This window comes from Coenobita brevimanus, chromosome 76, assembly GCF_032717465.1.
Source record: "Coenobita brevimanus isolate Jiangsu-jjx chromosome 76, ASM3271746v2, whole genome shotgun sequence".
In the NCBI taxonomy this organism is placed as follows: domain Eukaryota; kingdom Metazoa; phylum Arthropoda; class Malacostraca; order Decapoda; family Coenobitidae; genus Coenobita; species Coenobita brevimanus.
The window spans coordinates 7,502,602-7,511,536 of record NC_137029.1 but is presented as its reverse complement, the minus strand read 5'-3'; the positions used below and the strand labels follow the sequence as shown (position 1 = coordinate 7,511,536).

The 8,935-nt window shown below is 40.0% G+C and overlaps 1 protein-coding gene across 1 annotated transcript in view; it reads left to right on the top strand.

Annotated features, from left to right (window-relative positions):
* Positions 1 to 2,635: 2,635 nt before the first annotated feature.
* LOC145408230 (uncharacterized) overlaps positions 2,636 to 8,935 on the top strand; it is a 28,847-nt gene continuing 22,547 nt past the window's right edge. Inside the window, exon 1 of the mRNA XM_080278988.1 lies at positions 2,636 to 2,678. The gene's annotated coding sequence lies outside the window, so the exon portion shown is untranslated. The remainder of the gene's footprint in view (positions 2,679 to 8,935) is intronic.

The following is an 8,935-nucleotide window of genomic DNA, read 5'->3' as shown; positions in this document are numbered from 1 at the left end:
AATTATAAAAAGAGTAAAATTTTTCTCTGAACATAACGATGTGAGCGTAGGCTATCTGTTTATTGCATCAGTAAGATCACGCTCTTCTGTGTAGGATGACCTTAGGGTGACTGTTTAAAAACGCATTCAGAATTGAAGCCTTGGATTTGAGTAAGCAAGCGCTTCCTTCACACTAAATTTCCACAAGCTAAATGATCAAGGTAAATGTAAATACGTCGTGTTTTGATCATATGTTTGCAGTTTGTTCGTACAGTGGCATCTTTATTTATAAAATTATGTGTGCGCTTTCTTCTTCTTACACAATGACAAGTTTTGTCAGATATCTTGTCATTTTACAAGGTGTGTACGGCGACAATTTTAGTGTGAGGTAAGAAAGTGTTGGTTATCAAGTTCATCATTCCCTAACCTGTACTCTCTTATACGTATACAATAAGTTATGTTCCCCTAAATTTAGAAGCACTTAGCTCCATTTCTTACCCCATTATGCTAGGCATTTGCTATTTTAACACAGCTATGCGCGTTGATTTTCTGTAAGGTTAAGAATGTCGTTCGTTGTAAACGGAAATTAAGTACTATCTGTCTATTTATCGCCAATCGCCTTACTCGTAATCTCGTAAGGGGTGGTCACAAACGAATCGTCTCCATGCCATCCTGTCCTCCACCAACAGGCTGTCCTCTATCCAACTCACAAATCCCTCACTCCACCCGTCCTTCCATCTTATCCTCTGTCTCCCCCTCACCTACATACACTCCCGTAGTCAATCTCTCATTCTCTCCACATGACAAGGAAGAAAAAGAAGAAGAATGAGTACTCGGAGAATGTAACACCCGCTGTGACCCACACCCATCAGCTGGGTTAAGACACGAATGCTTGGACGTCCCGTGAAGTTGGCCGTAGACAGATTACTCTTAAAATCGAATTACTTCACTTTTGTCACACCTTTACCTCCACTACCTCTGGTTCAGATCAGATCAAAACTGTTTGAACTGACTTTGCCCAGTGACTTTTATCTTTGGCCTTTCCCTGTGACCTTGACCCTTGGGTGTTTAGGCTGATCTTGCCATGTGACCTCTGCCTTTGACATATTGCTCTAAAAAACAATGTCACCCCTTAAGGCAATCCTCAGCTCATCAGCCAAGTTCTATCCAGTTCAGATCCAAATTGTTTTAGTTATTTTGTTCACACACGGACACACGGATCAAACATTGATCTTGCATTGCAATCTTGACCTTTGATTGATTGCTCTAAAAATTGAAATCATCGTTCTTGCCTGATCCTGAACCCCTTCCACCAAGTCTAGTTCAAATCAGTTTAAAATATTTTGAGCTGACCCTTAGTTGTGTGTGTGTGTGTGTGTGTGTGTGTGTGTGTGTGTGTGTGTGTGTGTGTGTGTGTGTGTGTGTGTGTGTTTTAACCATTCCCTGTAGCCTTGATCTTCCACTGATTGTTCTCAAAATCGAACCGTTTTACTTTTGCCTTACAAGTATTTTCAAACCCATCTACAAAGTTTGGTCAGTATGATGGAAATTGTTTAAGCTGACCTTGCCCGGCGACCTTGACCTTTGACATATTGTTCTCAGTAACAGCAAGTTGGCTCCTTAGTTGTCTCAGTCCATCCACTAAGTTTGGTTTAAATCGGATCAAAACTGTCAGAGTTATTTAGTTAACACCCACACACACTGGTTGACCTTTGACCTTGTCCTATGACGTTGACCTACGATTGTTACGAAAAAGGAATCACTTCATTCTTCCCTTACCCTCAGCCATTCCCCCAAGTTTGGTCTAAGATGGTTTTGCTAGGTCTAACTTTGACCAAGCACTGTGACTGCGACATTTCACTGACCGTTCGAAAAAAAAAAAAAAAAAAAAAGTAGGTTCTCCCCAACGACTGCTCATCAACACTTCCATTGAGTCTGGTTAAAATCGGATCCAAACTGAGGTATTCTGTTCACACACACACACACACACACACACACACACATCGATGAAATGCTAACATCTGCTCGTCCTTCGCGAGTGAGGGCGCAGAGAATACACATGGCCAGTAGATCTAATGGTTCCATTATTTTCTGCCCAAACGCTCACTGCGATCATTTTAAACATTTTTGGTGGTCCAGATTTCTCCAGCTTAATAAACTGTGTGACGCTAGCCGAAAGAAAGTGCAAAGTAGCTACTACGAAGCAAAACTTCAACCCCCCCCCCTCTCTCTCTCTCTCTCTCTCTCTCTCTCACACACACACACACACATACACACACATCTAGTTGTGTTCCCTTATTAGGTTGTGCACATGTCTTCATATTTGTTTGTTCGCCGGTGTACAGTAAATAATGGATAATTTTTAAAATCTTTTAGGTTGTTCCTTGGTGAACCATGTACGAAATTGTTTATTTTGTTGAGAATATACTACTCCAGAGATGAACATACTCGGGTTTCAATAAATAGGCTACCCAATAAGGAAAATCAGCCCAAGTTAGTCTATAAGCATTTAGTATTGAGAAAAAAAAAAGCAGAAAACAATCACATGAATAGTTTCGTGTATTCAGAAAATAGTCGTGCTAAACAGAATATGCGTAACACTTGTGATGATGCGCCTGCGCACCAGTGCGAACATCCTGTTCTCAGCTGCAGCTGCGTAAGGGTGGAGCACTGTCTGCCACAGCCACAACTACCTCCTTGTAAGTAAACATTTTCACCTTAGTGACTTAATATTTATCATTAAGGCCCTGCTAAATGGCCAAAACATTCACTGACTAGCTTATATTGGATCACTTATCTAGATTTAGTCTGTAAAACGAAAGATTCAGGGCAAACTTTCACTGAATTAGACAAGGACAAGTTTTTGTTTGTTGATCTCCGAGGGAGAGTAATGGACAATAGATTAACATTTTCCGTTTAATTTGAATATTCACATGCAGTACCATCATTTTTGCTGCTGTGTTTGTTTTCGGTGTACCTTTTAAAAAATAATGATACTAAATTAAGTATGATGAAGTTCTTATGTGTCATGTTCCCTTGACATTATAATAGTTTCCTCTGACGGTACCTTTGTAGAAAACTAGCGACCAACAGTGTTGTGTAGGGTACACTACGTTTTATTATTAGAACGGATTATATTATTGTCCTCATAAGCAGTGTTCCATTTGTAGAGAAGATAAACCAACTGCTCGTATTGTTTCAGTTACTTTGATGCTTTGAACAGACACACCCATGAAACTGCTCACAGCCTTATGCATTTGACCCAATTTTTGCTCGAGTGAGATAACCTGGGATTTCAGAGGTAGGCCTGTTTCCTTATTTTCAGAGTGCATTCAGTATTTGTGCATTTAGATAGATTTTAGGTGTAACTTTGCATTAGTACAAGACTGTTGACTTTACATTATGCTTCCTTGTCTCAACATCATTTATTGCACAGCGCGGTACAGATGACGTTTGTAACTATTCTCTATATCTCTAACGTTTGCAACAGTTTAGACTTAAGCCAGTTTAACGATATGTATCTCGCTATGTAGTTGGCTTATTTTCTGATGTATTTAATTGCTGTATTGTTTTGTGTTTAGTGAGGAAGTGGAGGAGCGTGGTGGTGTGGATGTCGACGTGGCTGAAAGTGTTAGAAGAAACATTTTAAGATGGTTGGCCATGTGCAGAGGATGGAGAATGAAAGGCTGACTATGTGTGTGTGTGTGAGGTGGAGAGGAGTGGGAAGGGGAGGCCGAGGATAAGATGGAGAGATATGGTGGGAAAATAATAATATGCTGAAAGACGGGTGTAAGTTGAAGGGAGGTCAACAAAAGGGCAGGGGAGAGGGGTTCATGGCGGCGATTTGTCTGTGGCTACTCCATTCGCGATTAAGACGTCTGGCTAAAGAGAGATTATTTTATGATTGCCATCTTATTTGTTACGTGTATATACCGGTAGGTTAGTTATCACATGAGGCTTAATATTGGGGCAGAGTGCTTGCAGTCTATACTTTATGTCAATAACCAGACTACATTGTGAGGATATTCAAGTACTGTGTAACGAGATTTAATTAACACATATAAATGATAATATCTGCGGAAGTTTAATGGAAGGAGGAAGAGAAACTTGCCTTGTTCACAACTCCTTCGCGTTGTCAGAGTCAGCCAAGGTCAAGACGATGAAACTGTGTGTAGCACTATTGACCGCACCCCATTGGTGCGGTCATTAGTGCTAGAGCACTCCATACTTCTGAAGGTGCGGTCAATAGTGCTAGAGCACTCCATACTTCTGAAGGAAATATTTTGGCAATATATTGACCAGTAACCAAGTAAATATTGTATGTCATCATCATCCAAATGTTGAGATGTAGAAGGATCATAAACAGAGCAAAACAAAAGCAAAAATAAAAATGCATAAACGTGGGAGAATAATTAGCCGTGAAATGGGTCACACATTGACACATCATTCCAGACTCTGGAATCTTGGCTCCACCTTACAGACAACGATCTGCATATCTTTAGATGCCGAGTATCTCGACGAGCTATCCGGTCAGTCACGTCATAGCATTATCACACGAAGAGGGCTTCACTTTAACAAAAACCCGTATGGTGCTTCATTTAGCTCCCCAAGACTAATCACATGCAACATGCTTTAGTGAAACCCCATATGGTGCTTCAGTAGTTTCCAGAGGATATTCACACGCAAGGTTCTTTAACGTAGCTAAGCCCCATATGGTCCTGCATCTTCCAAACTTTTGTTTCTTTATAGATTACTTCACACAGCCCTATCAGATACTCGTAGTCATTCTGCTGGCTACCACGTTACAATATGGATGCCAAACCCCTGTCTTGTGCTACTTTGTACGTACTTCATCCATTAGTTTTTATCCCTTCCCAGCTCCTTATCTTCATCAACAACCGTACCTAGCTCTCTCAAACAGCCATTTACCGCATATATTAATCATTTTCTTGGCCTGCCATACTTCCTTCTACCCTAAAGCTCACTAACTCACTTTTCACCACCCTGTTTTTAACTGTTCTCTGCTGTACATGTGGCCATACCATCACGGCAATCTCATCAATCCTTTTATCGACAGACTAATTAAAAAACGTACTTCCCGTTTATTACGTACACTGGTGTTTAATTTCTATAAATAGTCAATGTGCAATATTGCAATGAACTCGAAATGGTAGAAGGATGTTGAGAAGAGATTGACGATAGGGTCTCTAACGAATGGGAAGTTTGTAAGTGTTAGGGTATATGCAGGACTTGTATAATGGTGATAGTGCAATGAGCTGTTTTACGGAAATATAGCAGAAAGCCTGGATGAGAGAGTTCGACCAGTGGAGCGGAATGAAGGCCATGACCGTGATTTTATCTTTCCACTAAGGTACTAGTGTTAAAAAAAAAAAAAGTGCAAAAATGTTCGTGGAATAAGTCTACTGAGTGCTGTAAGAGAGGTTTATGTAAGAATAATGATAGCAAAGGTAAGGCAGGTGATCAGACGTAATAAAATTCAGGAAGTGATGAAGTAGTTGGCTGACTGGGTGGTAGAGGAAGTGCTTATCAAACACTTGTAGCAAGGTAGGTTGACGAAAGAGCATGTAAGAAAAATTGCAAAATAATTATACCATGTATGGATCTTGAAGAAGCGTGTGACCAAGTGAACAGGGAGTGATTGTGAAAGATGTTACGTATGCAAGATGTGAAAGAAAACTGCTGAATGCTGTAGGAGTTTCTGAGAAGGTAGAGATGTACATAAGTGGGCAGATGGATGTTTGTGTGAATGGAATCATAATTAGTGAAATGCGTGTGTAATGTTCGCATGTCATCATATGCGGATGGTGTTATGAGTGAGATATAAATAAATGCTGTGGAAGCGGGAGTGATGAATGGTGGGCAAAGCCAGCACCATGTATGTGCAGTTTTAGTGGCTGCATAGAGTTCTCCATTCCGTAGTGGTTCCCTTCCTGATTAACTTACTTTCTCTTTCGTAGTATCACCTTTCTCGCAGCTATCAAAACACTGTGCTGTTCCTTTCCTGCTGTTCGACTCCATTATAACGCCTCATACACAATTTATATAATATTCCCAATCAAATACAGCTTGCTTTTTTTCCTCGTTCATTTTCCTTGTTCTTTCGTCGGAGTTTCTTTCATGGATCTAACTCAGCAATTTTCCTTTTTTTTTTTTCCCACTGTTTTCTCAACCCCACATCCACCAAGCTGTTACATTCCTACTAGTCAACACCTCTGCAATGCCAAACAGGTTTTGGTAACATCTTTGGTTTATTTGCTCCCTCTTTATATTGTTCATCGTAGGAGTCACATTTCGAAATGGAAAGGATAGATAGATTCAGCCTTCTTTTACCCCCTCCAAACTAGAGGCGTTTCTTAAGTTGAAGAGAATGGTCTGAGGATACCAAGAATGAACTGAATGCAGCGTCGCGGGATTGAAGGGTTTAAGCTACACACTCGATGAATAAAATTTCCTGGTCCATTTACTCCCATTTCATTGACTCCTCCACTCCTTTGTCAGATTTTCCTCTGTCGCCTATACCAATTCATGCTGTCAGTCTTTCAAGAGTCTGCTTTCTCCACATTTATCTCTTTAACACTCAGCTGAATAAAACCGCCAGACAGCTAGAATCAGATACCAGAGTCTTTCCGTTCAAAATCTGGAATTGTGGCTGGAAGTGGGAAAGAGCCATGACAGTATACTCTGTGAAAATAGGTGATGTACTGTAGTATGAATGGCTTGAGAGCACTGCAAGGCTTATTTCATAGTTATCTCCATCAAGTACAAGATAAACTCACTTTGCCCTCAAGTGCCTGGCGTCTTGCAAAAATTGTCACTGGGCTGCAGGGGATGAGGTGTAATAAGCACAACAAATCGCTGAGGAAGAGGGGCTGCGGAATCTTCTAAATCACCTACAACCATACACTCCTCGCCTTACGTGGCTTTTTAGCACATATTTACTTTTTTTTTTTTTTCACTACATAGGACTGAGCAGTACTATCATTTTACGCTATGTATGGAAACTAAGGTGATTTAACTTGATACGAAAAACTTTATGAATACCTGCTTAATACAAAATATCGCTAAGGAAGAGGTGCTGTAATGCCTCCCAAACAGACGCGAATACAGCCGCGGGAATACGGCCCAGTGATAGGGTACCCGGTAATGTCATAGGAACAGCAGGGCAGATATATGGAGCAGGCGGTGAAACGGAATATAATGGTAGTAGGCAGTGGTATTATGTATTCAATGACAAGGGGGTTTCTGGCACACGTCCCACGAGAAGGACCTCTTTAGTACGCCAGTCCCTCGCCCATTATGTGATGGTAAACACTCACAGTGGTTACGATAGGTGTGGACTCTGGGCGGCGCAACACTGGCAGTACAAGGGGGCATTAAGTACACCCTTGTCAGAAGTTTTGTAAGACAGCGTAAACATGATTTAAGTCACTGGCATAGAGACTTTTACCCTCTCTTGGTCGGGGTCGCTCTAGTATTCTGTTACAGCTAACGTCATATGATATTCATCTGAGTTGTAGGAGTGATTCAAGTCACTGGCATAGACTGTATATATATATATATATATATATATATATATATATATATGTGTGTGTGTGTGTGTGTGTGTGTGTGTGTGCAAACACATACAGAGAATGAGAGAGAGGAGGATTCATTGTTCAGGCCTTACTATAGTTTCAGTATTATTCTTATTAATCAATGTTTTAAGCGAAATTTATTTCTTACTTTCTTCACTTCATTACAATATACATTCTGTTGCACCAAATTTTCAAAGCGGCTTCATTCAGTGTTTAAGAATAATTATTAAACCTGTCAGGAAGCAAAAAATAAAATAAAATTAGATTTAAAAAACTAAGCACAATGGCCCACTTTGTAAATCTTAAACCGTCGCATTCGCTGTGTTACGGTGGAAATGTAGGACTCTTGGGAATAAATTACACAATATATCAGTCGTGTTATCCGTACACAGGCCAGACGTTATATGTTTACTGGAGACGCGCTTAGAAAATAAATGCCTGTTCCTACATTATTGCTATACAGTACGAAACATGAACGAGAAATTTATAGAGAAAATAAGTGTTTAGCACAATACGTGATAAGCACACGGAGTTATAAAGCTGAATCAAGGGGAAAAAAAAAAAAGTGTGATTTTGTATTTCCAGAGTAGCACATTTCCGATATAACTTGCCTACTGGGATGGCTGCATTTTCCTTAATAATGTGTTCTTTTAGTTAAAGAAGTGCACGAGCCTTATTTTTTAAATCCTTGTCCCTTAAAGTGACCCCACGGCCAGGAAAAAATCATGAGTTAAATCAGGAGTATTAAAAATAACGTTGTCAGTCATAGAATTCGCCATAATCACGTGATCAGTACATCTGACTAGCTGATGCCCATTCAGCTGCACGTTAGTGAAAGAACATTTCATTTCCAGCACCTGTCTCTTGAAATTCCAGTGTCGTGGAGTTTTGCAAAAGCAGTATGTGACTGACAGACAACCTTGTAGGTCCTCAGTGTGAATAAAATTGGTTCCTTAATAACGGATATAGTGGATATATTGGTGTTATTACGGGGCCTCAAAGTAGTTTGTCACTATACGTACATGCATATATACATACATACATACATACTTATAGATAGATAGATAGATAGACAGATAGGTAGAGTGTGTGTGTGTGTGTGTGTGTGTGTGTGTGTGTGTGTGTGTGTGTGTGTGTGTGTGTGTGTGTGTGTGTGTGTGTGTGTGTGATAAAAATTCGTAATACAATGAATCTTTTTACCACCGCAACGAAATATTCCGTAATGTCTAATTTGGGAAAAATTTTAACCATCGGAAAAATAAAAATGGCGAGGAACCTTTGTCTTACTCGACACTCTGATGAGCATCAAACTTTCGACCGAGGTTTAAGTTACTCGTATATATTTTGATATTGTTTCACAT